Source organism: Cygnus olor, chromosome 4, assembly GCF_009769625.2.
Source record: "Cygnus olor isolate bCygOlo1 chromosome 4, bCygOlo1.pri.v2, whole genome shotgun sequence".
In the NCBI taxonomy this organism is placed as follows: Eukaryota; Metazoa; Chordata; class Aves; order Anseriformes; family Anatidae; genus Cygnus; species Cygnus olor.
In genome coordinates this window covers 1683113-1700413 of record NC_049172.1, presented here as the reverse complement: position 1 = coordinate 1700413, position 17301 = coordinate 1683113, and the positions used below count along the sequence as shown (strand labels likewise).

The window sequence follows — 17301 nt, the reverse complement described above, 5'->3', positions numbered from 1 at the left end:
TTTCTTTATGACATATTTCTTCTAGTTAAAACTTTCTATTTTGTGTGTATCACTGAAAGTCTTTTAAGATGTATTTATGTTTTGTCTGGTAAGAAATCAGTTTTTATGTTGAAAGTATGTGTTTGTTGCTGGGATTTTTTTTAACTTGTCTATAAGATCTTGTTTGTAAGAACAAGTGTTGCCAGTATTCAAATTATGATCACTTGTCTTACATTCTGTGAAACACCCTTTGAAAATCTGTGCAAAGTGACTATCCCCCAAGCCATTCTATTTCCAGAGGGAATGCAAGTTATTTAAGCATTACATGTATAATGAATTTCTTGTCATGACTTGATCTTTTGAATGAAGATGTTTTAGTGCTAAAAGGAGCTTTACTCAAGCGCTGTCCAGGAAGCATCAGTACTGTTTGGTGTTTGCATAGACTTGCTTTGCTTTGCAGTCAAGGACGTGGATTTAGGGAAGAAATGATAAATGACGCCCACAAGTCTTCCTCATTTGGTAACCTGTCTGTGTGTTTCCTGTAGCTGTACCTCTCACAGAAAAGAGCGAATCATCCCAAGGAGAGAGGATGGGCTGTAACTGTGATGGCCTCATGCTGGACCTTTACCAGTACGGGCTTGTGGCCATTAACCAGCCCCTGATACTTGTGCGATTCGTCTGCCAGTGCCTGTCATCTCCCCTGGCTCACATCTCAATACAGACATCTCACTGAATCATAGCCACTTGGGGATATCAACAGTAATTTTCATTATATCTGTGTACTGCCATTTATATTTATGCATTAACATAATGTTCTACTTGCATATATGCATTTGTTCTCTGAGAGCATTTGGAAATATATGTGCAACTATTACCTTTCTTTTCCTTTTTTCAGTATTCAAAATTGGGTTTATTTGTAAAAACCATTCTAAGGACTTCATTCATATAATGCTTCTCTCCTGCAGGTGGGGAATTCAGTTCCTGCAAATGGGCTGGGCAGAGACTTGGAGACTCCTTTGGAAAACACCCTGCCTAAAATAATAGGTATATGATGTGTATTAATATGGAATATTATCTCCCATTTTTCATAGTATCAAAAAATATAGGCAATCTGAAAATTATTGCATCTTAAATTTTATTCATTTAGTATTCATTTTGTCTTTTGCACAGAATAAGATATATCTGTGTGGATTTCCAAAGCTGTCTTAATTCTCTGGCTATATTCAGTGCCACATAATGCTTTTACGGTAACCACTAATTAACCACTAATTAACTAATATTTCAGCTATGGTTTACTGTACTGTTGTTGCTCATTTATATTGTTAGCCCACTGGATGAAGGCAATATGTGAAAAACAGTGGGTTCAGGTGTGAACATCTGCTATGCAGCAGCTAGTAGCAGGCAAGCAATTCGCAATAAGAAACTCGTGCCATTAATTTATCTTATCATTCATGAAATACCCACAGATAGACAATGATTTTTTAGTTTGTTATTTGCTAATCTATGTTGTTTTGGAAATATGCCCTGAACAACCTGGAGCTGGTAGTCTGAGAATTTCCATACTTACATTTTTCAAGTTGTGCTACATTTAACAAATGCATATTACCATTTTGAGACTGATGCTGAGTAAAACAAAATTAACTTAAGGAATTCCTCTAAAACCCTTGCAATTTCTTCTTCCTAGCTTTACTAGCTTTACTTTGGTTTTATTGCAGCAAGTGTCCCAACAGTGGCACCCTCAGTGAAGAGTAAAAAGTTATGATTTGGCCATGCAAACATTTTTGTGTATGGCTGTACCAGCTGCTCAAAGCAGCAGGAGCTGCCCCCTCTCATGTTGCACAGCCAGGAATCCTATGGATAGAGGTCCATGAAGGACTGCAGATGAGGCTCTTGCTGTCCCATTAACTGATGATTGCAGCCACCTGTGGCTTTTTTTTTTTTTTAATATTTAAAATAAATCCAAGCACCTGTGATAGATGTTAGCAGCTGTCGCTGCTCCTGCAGCATGAATCAAGGCAGCTTGGACTGTGCAAGAGCTGTAGGCTACCAAAAGCCTGTCCTGTCCAGAGCCTCTTCACTGCTGGCACGCTGAAACTCCTGCAGAGACTTCATTTGCTGTGGTGCTTGTGTTTGCCTTGTGCAACTTGCTGATGTTGTTTTACAATGTTTTACATTAACATTTCCCTCTGCTTGCTGAGCCAAAATAAGCGATTGGGGGTGCCCGAAATACTCACAATTGCTGTGGGGACAAGGATGCACAAGGAACCAAAATAAGTCCCCATGCAATAATGTAAATGACTGCTGTGGTACCCTGCAATGCAGCTAAGAAAGATGATATGTAGTTTTGTGTTGTTAGATGTAAGTCCTCAGCTATAGCTAGAGCCTGTGGCTTGGGAGCACAGAGGAAAGGTAAATCAGGATCTGTTGGGGTACAATAGCTACCACTCTCCACTTGAGCCTGGCACCTGGCTCTGTGTCAGCCTCTCCTGTCCAATATTGGAGAAGGCGTTAGCAAAGAGTCCTGTTTCCTAGTGGAAATGACTGCCCAGCTCTTCCTTGGCCCCTACTCCTTTGGACTCTTGTGTGGTATAACCCTGCCAGAAACCCTCAGTGCTTTCTGTGAGGCTTGCTCTTTGTTGTTGTGTCTCTGTGCATCACAAGGCTATTTAAACAAATTAGTTTTGAGAATTATAATCTTCCTTACAAGAATTTCTTCACTGTAGTGTATCACAGACAACTCATTTAAGCAACCACAATAATTTCTTATTTGCAGGAAGCACTGTGTCCTCTCTTTGTAAGCCTTGTTGTTTATTAGCTTGAGTCTCGTACAGGCTTCTCTTGATGAAACTCCACATGATGTGATCAAGAAAGATATTATATGTGAGCATAATTTCAGTTAGGGATAATGCATATGCACACTTACGTTGAGATGGAAATCCACTGATTTTTGTAGAACTGCTCAAGCTCAGAGTCCGCAATTTGTCACTGTTAAGGCTGTTTTTCTCATACTGAGAGGCTTGTCTCTGGTGTGACTGTACAGCCGAATCTGGTGCAGTAGTTGCCTCAGCTGATGGCCAGTAGGCAGATGGTGCGTGAGGCTGTCTGCTGTCCTGGGCCTGGCACATGGGGGTCCTTTCTCCCAGAGGGTGTGTTTCTCCTCTGCCAGACAGCACATTGATTTACCCAGGCTCCACACGATGTGGTTCTTTCCTTAGGGGTGAATGTGCTTCGTTTGCAGTACAGATACACTTTTTAGATCATTTTGCGACATAGGCACTCAGTTTCTACCCAGAAAATAGCCCAAAGAAATTTCATTGACATATCAGTCTGGCTTTTGCTTGATAAAAAGGTGATATTTACTTGTTCAAGCAAATATTGAAAATAACTGCTTTGCAAGCAGGTTTTATCTATTTCTGGTATCTTTGAGACAGTTCAGGTAATCGCTGATGCAGTGATATTATGCTGGCTTTAGCTATGCAATACTGTAGCATAAGATTTTTATTCAGTGACCAGCAATATTGCAATTTTTTGGTGTATGTGGTGTCGGCCATAAAATAAAGACTTTCCTGCAAGGTAGATTAAGGAACACCTTAGATGCTTTCATTCCAAGAATACTTCTTCCATGAGGTGAGCATTAACAGGACACTAGTGACACATTTTCGTGACTACGTTGCTAACTGAACAGATCATCAGAGAGAAAAGGATCAAAGCCACACATTATGTTTTAGATGCGAATGTGTCACTGACAAAAAAGCTAAAGTAGCAAACTTCACATCAGGGGAAGCTCACTCCCCCTGTCTTCCTCTCCTCTGCAATTTCCTTGCAGTGAGTCACAAACTTTTGGAGTTTAAAGAAAAGCACATTGGAATCTGTCTGCAGGGGTTAATATAACTCTGATAAGACATTTATGAATACAATATCGGAAAAGATGTTGGCTGTCCTTCATTACTGGTGGTCATAAACCAACTACAGCATCAAAGATTTAAGTATTTAATTCTTAATGACTTTCCAGGTCTCCTTTGTCTCAAATTCCTTTTTTCCCCTCCCTTCCTCCCTTCCGTAAGGGAGAGGTACCCATTTAACAAAAGACCAAATATATTTGTTAAGCACAGAAAATTTGCTTCTAGGCAGTGCAGTAAAATGGAAAGATTCTGGAGTTTTTTTTGCAAAATGTTCCTATTGGCACTGTAGTCCCAAGCACAAAATTTTCATCAATTTAAGTGGAAAAAGAAGCTGATGTATTACTTAAACCCATAGTTCCCTCCTTCCCCCCAGTAGGAGATCTACCGGTAGGAGATTTGGTACTTTCTTCTAGGGGTGTGGAATATAAAACCTAGAGCCCAAAGGCACAGAGAGCTGTCAACTCCTGATCACAAGGTATTCTGCAGGCGAGAAAGGCAGTTACATTGCTGAATACTATCTGTTGAATATGTTGGATTATCATTAATCACATTCATTTTTAAGTGTCAATCAGATCTTTTTATACCTAAAAGAAAGCAAGGAAGATCTACACCGAAGTTAAATGTTGTACAGTAGGATTGTAAGATGTGTAGCCAAAGTGCTTCTCAAACTTTTTGCAGATACTCCAATATCTTTGAACCATTTGACAGAAAAGAATAGGCAAGGGCAACAATGATTGATCCATGCTTTTAAGAAAAAAATTGAAACCATATTTCCGCCAGGGTTTGCAGACAGACATTGATATATTTATCATGGGGGAAAAAAAATACACACACAAAAAAAGACAAAAACCAAAAGCACCAGCCTTTGCATCACTAACGTTGTAGCCTGGTACAAAAATTTACAGCTGTAATATAAGATTCATTGTCACTGTCTTTATTTATAGGAAAAATCTCTTGCAGCTTAGCAAAGACGTAAATATTAAATTAAATCACAAACACTACTTTGAACTAGTGCTAAGGATACTCCTTAACTCACGGGGCCAGGACAACATCAAATTAATGCTGCAACACAATCAAGATGAACACTTTTTATTTACTCATCCATTATGCCAAACATCACTTGACAGCTGATCTGCAAAATCACAGATTATTTGAAAGCATTTGTTCTATAAGCACAACTGCGGGACTCAAGGACAACATGTTTGATGAAATTACATCTGTGAATTTCTGTCCATATGATTTATCATTTTCATGTTGCTGTCAAATTATTTTTAAAGTTTATTTTACTAGTGTATAATGCAAGGAAACTTTATATGTTCTTGAAAAATGGCTTCATAAACTACTACAGTCTGTCACATAGTTATTAGAGTGCATAGGTGCAGGTAATAATGCCTGCACTAGGTTGTTATTATTTGTCGTTTTAGGTCACTACAGACATTTGAAGTGTTTGCAGTCCACAGGTAATACTGTCACAAGCATGGAATAACAGTAATTGAGTAATACGGATTTATAAAATTTTAACAAAATTATTACTTATTTGGAATGAACTTCTGAGTGCCAGTCTTAGTGGTTGGAGAACTTCAGTGTTATCCTATTTCCCACTATCAAAAATCTCCCCCAATCTGCAATTTACAGACTTTAACATAAAAATCAGTACAAACTTTAGGTAAAACACACAAGCATCTCTCCTTGCTGTAGTTCCACTTGGTGCCATATGAAAGGCCTGCACGTGTTTGTGGGGTCGAACCTTCTGGTTGTAATGTCCGTAATTGTCACTTCACAATGGACTTGGCTATAATTGTCCTTACGGTGTTGTCTCTTTTTGGGAGGGATATTCTCATTACAGACTGACCTATCTTTTTGCTTTTCCAGTTTTATCCCTTCTCTTGCTAGGACATTTCATGGTTATCTGAAGCACGAAACCAGGGGACAGAAATATCTTTCCTGGAGCGTGATATACCCCATACAGCATAAAGAACAGGAGAGGGAACACTTAAGATAGTTGATAGATGGGCATATATATTAGAAAGAAAAGGAGGCATGGAGAGACAAGACTTGTTGTGTGGATGAGAGCCTTGCATGATGGCTTTGAGATCAGATGGGGTCATGGACATGTCTAAATAGGAGGAAAAAAGGAGGGAGAGGCTTCCCCGGCTGTTCTCATGGCCACAGGCCAAGAAGCACAGGAGAGTGGAGCTGCTTTTTCCCTCTAACAACCAGGAGAAAGAGGTCAAAAGACAAACCAGCCCCAAGAGCAATTGGTGCTAATGTGCTATTTTGGATAATGATGGTCCCCAGTTCCTATATAGCAATTTTTCATCTCTAGATCTCATAGCTCTTTATCTCAATTTTGCAGATTGCAAAACTGATTAATTACAGTAGCAGCATTAGTATAATTAGTGCTGATTATTCGCTGAGCTTTCTCTTCTTTAATCATCCAGGCTCTGAACCTGTAAATTGGAACAAAATCCCTATTTATCAAATGTGTGTAGGTTTTAGCGTCTGAAGAGGGTGGGTTTTTGCTTAGGTTGCTCCACCTTGAACTCAGGCATTGTTGTAGAAGCTTTGGAAATAGTTCTGTAGGATTATAATGATTATAGATGCACCAGGATTTGGCACTTTTTTTTTCTTTTTTTTTTTTTAATAACATCAGCTGTTGGATATCTGAGCATTTTGGAAAGGAAAGGGGAGAAAAAGCAGCAGCCCTACCTGCGTGCAGGTTACACTGATTCAATATATAGGCGGTTTGAAGTGACTGGTTTAGTCTACCCAGGCTGCGTAGCAGTTATTGTACAAAGTGAAGACAAATTGTGCAATTTAAAAATAGCAAGGACAAGGAAAAGGCTTTTGTTTTCATCTTCTAGACTTCAGTCAAGACCTTCAGCCACCAGTATTTTATTTTTTTTGAGAGAAAAATTGATGGGATTTACCTGGAGACATCACAGTTTACCGTTCTAGGATGGGACTGTGATCTGCTTTCCACGCCTGTAGGATCAGCATTGGAGATACACTGGTTTTGTTTTCACTCTCACCAACAAACCGACTCTGGTAGTTGTTAAGCGCAAAGATATGCAGCTTGCCTCATTCTTCCCATCCCCTGCCCCCTGGCTCAGTGCTGAGGAGCTGCTGTTGAGTTTTAATAGCAGCAAGTTTTCTAGTTTGTCCTTAGTAGAACTTGGTTTTATTCTGGTCTTTTTTGATACTATTGCTGGTTCTCTATTTACAAATGTGGAAAAAAAACTGATGAAGAATAACTTACTGGAGACTCATAAATTACCGTATGTATGGTAATTTACCATAAATTAAATATATGTAATATGTATGGTAATTTATCTCATAAAATACCATATTTATGCTGTTACTCAGGAACTGAATCTGTGTTAAATGGTCGGGGAAAGGACTTCAGTGACCAACCTGGACAAGTTAGAATTCTCCCTATTTGAGAATTGACAAGAGAAAAGAAAATATTTTCTGAAGAAATAAGGCCTGTAGAATACCTGTTCATTATCATACAATACCTTTGTATTAGCAAAGCCTGGTTATGATGAGATATCATACCATGACAGAAAAAAAAATAAAATTGCAAACCATAGCTGTGATGGAGTGATGTAAGAAAGGGAGAAAAGCAATATTTGCTTCATCTCAAATCCATCAGTAAGTCTAGGAGCTGATAATCCTTATCCTTCATTAAGAACTTTCTTCTGGGGCTTTTTGCTTTTTTTTTTTTTCCTCCTTAAACTGCTGTGAAAATACTTAGTAATGATGATGAATATATTTTTTTTTTTTTTTAATTTCAGATTCCCCTATACAAAAATCTTTCTCTGGCATACATATCATATAAATGTCTACCTAGCTCTCTGATTTACTACTGATTGTTTTCATTAAGGGTATCCTATTACTCATTTGCTTCTAACTCTGGCATATTATTTCTGTGTTTAAATCTTTTATGTTCCGAGCTGATGTAAGGATTTCAAGGATGTAAGGGATGGATGCTCAGGCTTATTATATTGCCCTAACAGCCATTTGCCTTCTCCAGCACCAGGGCACAGCCAAGTGCTGACAGATCAGACGGAGGCAGTCCTGATGAGGAGGGCACAGTCCCCTCGCATCCCAGTAGGGCAGTGGGGGAAACCTGGGAGTTACTGGTGCACATAAACAGCCTGCAGGAGAAGACCAAACCATGAATCTGCTCCCACAGCACAGAAACCTTGGAAAGAGGTAAAATGTCCATTATTTGCTATTTTTGTCCTAATATTAATTTTTAATACCAAAATTTAACAACATTTTGCGGCTATCTTCACTGCTTTGACAGGTTGATAGCAACAGGGAGTTTCCTTTGAGCTCCTCCCCACCCCAGTTTGATAATCATTCTCTAATGACTGGGAAAGTCAGTGTTAATTCTGTCTAATTCACAAGCTCCCAGTATTTTGCCCATTATGCTTTCTTTTCTTCATCCTTTTGGTAGCTGCAGCAGCCCTTCTCAAAGTGAAAAGTAACATAGCAAGAGGAAAAAGTCACACAGTCAAACCACCTTGGTCCTTTCTCGACCCCCTGCTTAGTTAAGCAACTTGCTGGAGATCTTCAGTTGTTCATCCTATTTAATTGGAACAGAAAACATCTGGGACTGTGCTAAAAACGTTCCTTTTAATTTATTAGAGTTAGATTGTAAGTAGTTTTCTGCTACACAAAAGTGACTGAGGACCCAGAGAGTAGGGGGAAGAGATGTGGTGTTGAAACAGTGGCCTGTGAGAGTTTGTCCCCCATGAGCACGGCCTGACCCTCTGCTCCAGTCACAGAGGGGTTTCTGCCAAGGTTCCTGCTTGCAGAGCAGGGAAAGAAGGATGGTTGTCCTGGGGTGTGAGGGCACAAAATGGAAAGACTAAACTACATCTCAAAAAAAAAAAAAAAACAACAACAAACACAAACTTGATACCATTTTTTCCCTTTTCGATTCAATGGGGATATGCTTTGAAGGATACCTCTAACCCTCAGTGTCTCCACGAACTTCTGCAAGTGGTATGACTGTGCAGTGCCTTACAGTCAGACTGGTATATAAAGGAAAGATCCAATCCCTTTAGTTAGTTCTTTGACAGTATCCCTGTTTTGGAGGGTTTCCCCATATGCAGTACTGTGAATCAGCTGTTGGCCTTATCTTGTTAGCTATGCATCTCAAATGTATTTAGACTTTGTTTAAACTTGATGGTTAAGTTATTCTCGTATTTTGATCCTTTAAAATGTGCTTAGTCTTTTTCCTCTGTGTGGGGAAAAAAAGTATTTTTATGTGGTGACTCATCTCCTAGATTTAGCATTACCATATGCTGTTGATTGCTTATTTAAATTGCATTAATAAAATGCTGAAGTTTGGTTTCAGTGACATTACTGAGTGGGGGGTGGTGCATTAATTGCAATGCATGATATTTAACTGCATTCACTAGAGATTTAGCATGTATAAATTTTTATTAGAGAAGTAATACTTGCCTGGTGAACAAGGTTATAGTGAGAAGGGAAAATTAATGTCTGGGTTTACAGGATCTTTTTTAAAAGGGAAAACATATGTGTCTTTTCCATATCAAGTAGTGCTGAATCCATGCTTGCCCTCAACCCTTTACTTGTACTCCACATGCCATCAACCAAAGTTCTCTGCTTCATTCCCTTCTTCTTTAAATAGTCACAGGAAATATATGGTCCTCTTTCAGATTCGTCTCTGTACTTCAGGTATAGTTTCTCTGTTTCGGAGAAACTTTGGGTATAGTTTTTTCTCCTAGTTTTCCAAATCTAAGATGCTGCTGAACTTAAAAGGACAGGGATAGATCTGGGGGGAGGGAGCTAAAATGACGTAGTATGTTCCACTTTATGGCATTTTTCTAGTCTGTTTCTAATCTTTCTAATAGCAGTAGATTTACCTGCTTGTTAATTTTTTTTCCCCTAAAATCACACTTCAAGCCATATTACCTTTTTAGGTTTTTTTTGTTCTTATTATAAATACTATTCCATGGTTGCTTACTTCACTAATTCCTGTAGTACCTGGCTTGTGAACATAGGCAATACCATCCCAGGATTAGGACTTCTGTATACAGGGTCTTTAAAACACCTCCTTTGCTACCAGTGGATTGAGAGTTGGGAGAAAGTCAGACCTTTGTTGAAAACACAGATGTATAAACTGTATCAAGGTAATCAAAGATTTTCCACAGTTGCTGATATTTTGTAGTCTAAGTTTTTAAAGGGCTTTAGTCTGTAGCAGTAGGGGAATGGTCAGCAGAATCTCGTTCATAGACTGTGGGTTACTCACAACTGGGTAGGTATTTGTTATTGTAGTGTGTAAAATGAGACCTGGCACTGAGGAAATACAGAAATAAGAGTGTTTTTTCACCAGATACTGTATTAGTATTCACATTGTGGTGATCTACAGTACATTTCATATATTAAACCAAAAGTCACGATACTGAACCTCTATTACACTCCAACAGTACCTCCATCTGAGCTAACCCAGCTCCTAACTTCTGTTGCATTACTAGGCGTTTGAGCAACCAAAGAACTCTGTACAAGTAGCAAATTATCCGCTTCTATATACTTTGCTAAATCACACATACATTGAATTGTTTTCATGATTATCTTATGTGTTCAGCCTATCTCTTCACTGAATCTCAGCAGAAGGGTACAGATGTATGTAGGTACATTTGTTACCCCTGTATTGATCTCTGCTGGGTGATGGCATGTAAGTGGGAATAAATTAAAAGGGAAACAGGGTGTTCTTCAGAATCGGTTCTGAAATGGAAGCACAGGTGGTACAATGACAGTGATATTAATCTATCAGCCTAGGATGAAGGCAAAAATAAGGAAACTATTGATTTTTTTAACATTGTTAGAATCAGTAATGTATCACTTATGAGAAATGACCCATCCTCCTCCCTTCCAATCCTGTCACTTTCGTAATGAGTTTTTATTAGTTATCCTATTTTTTGTAAATCTTCTGTAATATCATACAACATACTTCTTAACAGAAAACAAAGCATCTTCTCAGTAAGAAGGCTTGTTAAACTATTTAATTCCACTTGAAAAAAAAAAGCACTTGGCAGTTAAGTCAGAATTGTAAGAGAAGTAATATTGAGAATAGAATTAGGGATATAAAAATATTATTTGCCTTCCTTGCTTTAGTTTTCTCCTTTGTCAGACAAAGCATTCATCTTAAATATATGCTTAAATTTTTCTCAGGACTTAATGCCAAAGGCCATTAGTGATGTAGTAAATACTTGAACATCTTCATGCAAAAATGTACATCAGAACCAGCTGGGTGATCAGCAACCTTTAGAAAATATGAAGCCAAAACCCAAAACAATAAAACTTATCAGATTCTGGATTTCTGTTGTTAATTATGTGAAAGAATGTAATGCTCTGATTGTGCCATACTGGTGCACAATGGAGTTCAAGTGCAGTGCTATATCAATTATTTAAATACTTGTTGTAAGACAGAAGGCTCAGGAATTTCATCCTGAAACATTCCAGTGTTCATATATCAATATACCAAAGCTTGCAGTTCTGTAATTTTACACTCTGCTGTCTCTTCGTCACAGTCACTCTTCTCACTGACCTTACAAATGCCTCTACCTTGAAGGCAGGTATTGCCAAAAACCTTTGCACAATCCTTAACCTCAGTTTTACGCCTTCTTAAAAGCTTTAGCAAAGTTTCTTATGGAATCAAAGAGCTGATTTCCTGTGAAAAGGACAAAAGTTATTACTTTTGATGGATTAGAATCTATCTCTGATGATTTCATTGAAAAGTGATTCCTTTTCCTGCTTGTGTTTTTATCAACAAAATCTTGTCACTTCATATTAAATATAGATGTATTTTTAGAGGATAGAACTTTTTAGTTGAAAGCTTTAAATTGTAAAGAATAAATGGCTGACTAACTGGCCTGTGTTATTCACACAATACCAGAGAAACAGACCTTATGCCTTCTCATCTCCTATAATGTTAAAGAGGTTTATCTGAAGTTCATTAGTTTTCCCATTTATTTTGGGGGTGGGGAAGCAAGGGGGTGGTGTGAACTATTCTGTTCAAAATAACAGCATAAACAATAGCAGAGCAAAGGACATCATGAGAGAGCATGACATCAGAGGGATTTATTTTCAGCCTACAGCTTTTAAATCATTTTTACTGTTCTCCAAATATTTCTCTTTATAGATATATTTATATATGTAATCATAAAGAATGCCATGTTTTATCAAAGGTACATGATCTTTTTATTATAATAATATACACTTTAATAAGAAAACACTGTGATACAATCAGTCATCAAATTTTAAAGCTATATGCTTTACATTGTCGATTTTTAAAGAAAATTAAAGAACCTTCTAGCTGAACTTCCACCTGTACACTAGATCACTACTTAGGATCAGTTCCAGTGTAAGTGACAAACGGTGCTTTTTCTTCTGAACTGCATGGGTAAGTAAGTATTCATTACACACTGATTACAAAGAATACTTGGGGTTACATGTAAACCTACAGCATTCTCTCAGTGCCTTATAGCTTGGTATTTCATTCTTTTAACTCTTTTGATTTTTAGTGGCAAAAAATAAAGCATGCCACTTAAATTTAAGTCTGTAATTGTGCATCATATGAACTTTTATTCTCTGCTTCTCTAGGATTCAGGCATGTCTTAAATGTTTTACTGAACTGAGACCATAACTGTGACATAGGGAACGGATGCTGATGAATTATATTACTGTCAACAGGGCATATTGAAAAGACACAATATTCTTGGAGTAGATGAGCTAAGACAGCCAATTTATGAAATAAAATAAAGGACCTAAAATAGTTTGTATAGCATACAGAGTTTTGTTTAACTGGAACCACAGATCCTTTGTCCTCACTGCTAAGGAGCATGTAAATATCTAGAAAATAATTACAGTTGATCCACAAATTCCCAATATGAGAGAAATTATTATTCCTGTGTGTCCTTGATTGTTTTAGGGACAGTCATGCAAGAACTTAATTTCCTTTTTCTTTGCCTGTCTGTTTTTTCGTGGTGGTTCTTGTTGTTTTTTTTTTTCTGTTTGTTTGGTTTGGTTTGGTTGACATTAGAAGCTGCTTTAAACTATATCTAAGTGGATTTGATCCTAAGGATCACTCACATCTGAGAGCCAGAGAGAAAAGGGTCGAAATATGAATGAAGTCATGAGTAAACAACTGTGCAGGAAAACCATCTGTCATGGTTTTAAATTAAAACAGGTTTGCTGAATGTGAACTTTACAAGATAGACATGGTGGATCAAATTAAGGGGAAGTAATCTCCAGCTACAAAGGGCAGCGTAGGCAGAAAAGGTGACCTCTGCACATGGTCAGGGGAGAGGTCGGACAAAGACTACTCGTCTGAAAAGCCAGAGTAAGTAAGCAAAGTAGGGAAAATGTAAAGTCAGGAGATTAGAAAGGTTAAAATAATACATAATTTCAATTTGTAATTGTATGTTAAAATTAATATGATCATGGATATTCATAGTAGAGACTTGTGTGCAGCTCTTGAGAGAAATGGTAACTTAACAGCTTGCTCTCTGCCTCATCAGGAAGTTCTTTAGTCCTCAGGTGGTTTTTCAGAGTAGCTCTAAGCAATCTAATAGGGAAAGAATAGCAAAAGAATGCCATCTGTTACTTCCATGTCATTAGTATCCACTGATCCCCGTAACAAATGAGGTTTTCCTCCTCCCTTGCACTGTGTGTATGTGGACCAACAGTATGGTGAACACCTTAGACAGTTTGTGCTTTGAGTATAACATTAGAGAAAATCAGCAGAGACAAAACATGAGAGAAACAAGCATTTCTCTTAGAGCATATCAATCATCTCACAATCTTAAAATATTTTCATGTGAATGTGTTACCTGAGATTCATTGAAAATGGTTCTTCTTCAGCTACTCTGATCTGTGGGACTACAGTGTGATTTCTAGCTCTTGTATGGGGGTGAGTGCTGGATCTGGGACCTATGGCATTTGTGGGAGGTCCTGGCAGGCTGTCACTGATGGCAGACCAGGACCTCACAGGCAGAGGTGTTCTTTGGACCCACAAGTTGGATGCAGATGTGGTGTGCCCATTGCCCAGCCATATTGTGTGTGAACCACAGTAGAAAACAATATAATTCATGAGGGGTTTGATAAGGATGATGACTAAAGATAAGGTGCCAGCCAGTGCTTAACTGTTGAAAAGGATGAATACAAAGACTGAGAAGTGCCAGCCTTATGTATCTCTTATTTTAACAAAGCTGAAACTTATGAGAATGAGTTTGGAACCATCATGTCCCAGGGAAATGTGCAGTTTTCAGTGCCCTCATCTCGTAGGGTTGTGTCCCTGAACCTAATGCATAATTTGTTCTTATTTTTGCAAAAGGACTAGAGAAATTTATATGCTTGATGATTTGGTCCCTGATCTTTTTATTCATACAGCGTCAATTGCTGCGAGTCTCTGAACCTGACAGAACAAATGAGTAATTTTAAAAAATATAAATAGGGAAAAGCTGTTTTTTAAGATTTTCATTTTCTTGTCCATAAGGCATATAAAAATCAACACATTGTAGAAATGCAAATAACTTACATGTGAGGACAAGCTGAAATTTAGCCTTCTTGGGCAGATTATATTTATCCATCAGCATTCACATATTGTCTTATCAACACATGTAGGCATTTCTATTTTTGAAAAGCCTCATTTATCACTTGTTGAATGTTTGAAGCCAAACTGCTTTTTCTCAAAAAGTGTTCCTTAGATTGACAGATTCTTATGTGAACTAAAAAAAAAAAAGCTAAAAATTCACACACCGTGCTATGCAAGGAGCCACACATTTTCTGTATGAAAGCTTTGAACCTATGATGAAAATGTAGCTTTTCATCAGTTGGCTTATGGACTTAGATTTGCTGACTGTCCATTTTTAACTCTTTGCAGGCCATTTGCTACCTTTACCTTTTGTCTTATATTACAAACAACATTTAGGGAAGACAAAAGATTAAAATTTGCTTTTAATATTGTATTAATCATGGCCAAACTTATGTTATGTCCCTGCTGCAATAACTGATTCTGTGCAGTAGGAGCTGGCCTGGCTGAGTTTTGTTTTATTCCCTTTCTAATAGGAAATTTGATCACCACAATTCAGTTATTGCCATGGTCCAGCTCCAACATGTAGTTGCATCCTGGTGCCCTGAAATGATCCCATTTGCCCATGGGGAGAACCCAGCTCTTTACCACCTGTAGAGGTGTTTTTCATCAGAAGGAGTTTCTCCTGCGTTTCAACCCATGTTCCTTCCTTTTGATTCTTTCAGGCAGTGGGTTAACATCCCTCATATGATCTGTCTGAAAATTGTCTAGAAACAGAAGGATATGTGAATCCCGGGATTGCCATCAGAGTGCTAGAGGATGACCAGGATTTCTGATCTGACTGTTCAAGCTTCCATTTTCTTTTGCTGATTTTATTTTATTTTATTTATATGACTGAACATATTCCAAGTTGACAGGAGATCCACCGTTTAAAGCAAAATTGAACAGATCTGGTATTTCTTATCTTTCTTAGGAGGAAGTACTGGTAAGTAAGAAGCAAAGCATAAAGAAAAGGAGAAAAAAAAAACTGAACAACTTAACTAAATTCACATGAAATGTAGGCACATTTCATATATGTAGTAGTATATACGTGTCATTAGATATTGAGGTTGCATACGAAGTATGTTAGAAATTAATAATGAAGGTTTCACATTTAGAAAAAAATAGATAGTTATTCAATACACACATTTCATTTACTTTTGTTTTTATACTTAGCTGTTTTGTTCCTCAGAATAATTTCATTTTCCTTTTTTTTCAGGTGGTCATACATCTTCTTTAATCAGCCAACATACATATTTGTCATACCAACAAATGCATTATATGTTATGTATATCATAAAAGAAGAATCATTTTTTTGAAGAAGAATTTTTTGAAGAATCAATTTCATAAAGAGAATCTGCATATTATATTTAAAATCATTAAAAGATGGATGAGCAGAAAAATCTTAGCAGACAAAGAATTTCTTTGCAGCATCCTAAGTAATTAAAGGGTAAATGAATATTGGTAAAAACATTACTCCTTACTCACTTCTTCCAGTAACTTGAGATTGATCACAGCTTACAAAACTATATTTCCTTCTCCTCTAATGGCATGTGCAAGTGGGTTAATTGTAAGGAATTGCAAACCATGAGGCTCAAACTATTAAACCGAGGACTTGGAGAAAGGATCTGGTGCAGATATATATTTTCTAGCCACCTCTTTGCTCTAGATTGACTGAATTAGAAGTAACCACATGGGGCAAGTACTGGTTTTGTACAGGTGTATGTACCTCTGCATTTCTGACAGGGTCAGTCATCCGGTAAAATTTATGTAGATACCTGGAGAAGAATGAAAGTGCTTTTTCCAAAAGTGCTAGGGATTTCTCCCTTTGGCCATGTGCCACCAAAACTTCATTTCAGTCAGATGTATTTATCCACATAGCAGTAGCTAATCTGAAGCACACGACTCACAAGTGCTTTATTCTGTACCAGCACTTAAAACGTAACATTGTGCCTTGTCTACTTAATTATGATCTGCATCATTACTATGGGATTTTTCAAAATGTCTAGCCTAAAGTTCCTTCACTGGAATTTAAGCCCTTATAATGCATTTTTCCTGTCCACCATGGGCATAAGTAACTGTTTTCCTCTTTCTGTAGAGCTACTTTATACGTTTGCATGTCAGGGAGCATGCTGTCATATGTCTTTCTCACTATTTGCTAATCTGAATTAAATGACTTTGTTTATTTCAGTCATTCCTTATAATTCATATTTTCTAGACCTCTGATTATTCTGTGCCTCTTACCATTCCATTTTAGCTCTAAAAACTACCAAACACTGAACTCATTTGTTTAATTTTGCTTAGACTAGAAAAGAGCTAAAAAGGTTGAAAATTTATATATAGAAGAAAGGACTCCTATGAGAGTAATAATTAGCTAATGAAAGCCTATGAGCTCAGATGGAGAAATCTCAGCCAGTTATATACATTTGATGAGACAGAATAGGTCTTCAGGAGAGACAGGGGTAGAAGGAGAAAGGCATCATATAAAACAAGTAATGGCTTCCTAGATGTGAAGAGTGATATAGAAAAAGACTGTTCTTTCTCTGCATAAGAAATATATAAAACATACACACACATTGTCACCACTGATTGAGAAAAAAGGTGCAAAAGGTAACATAACTCTAAGACTGATGAGGTGTGCCTAAACTCACTTCTTTCCATAAGGTGGGCACAACAAATAGTCTATTGAAGAAATCATATACTGTATAAGTGCACTAAAAATCTGGCTAAATTATTGTGATTGAAGAAACACAGACTAACCCTAAATTTCAGAATGCATTTTTTTTTTTAAATTTAAAAGTGGTTATT

General features: G+C 37.4%; 1 long non-coding RNA gene across 6 annotated transcripts in view; it reads left to right on the top strand.

Moving 5' to 3' along the window:
* LOC121069108 overlaps nucleotides 1–17301 on the top strand; it is a 97669-nt gene that overhangs the window by 21788 nt on the left and 58580 nt on the right. For all 6 annotated transcript variants that reach the window (XR_005819268.1, XR_005819269.1, XR_005819270.1 and 3 more), the window contains 2 exons: nucleotides 945–1023; nucleotides 7918–8099. This is a non-coding gene — a long non-coding RNA (uncharacterized LOC121069108). The remainder of the gene's footprint in view (nucleotides 1–944; nucleotides 1024–7917; nucleotides 8100–17301) is intronic.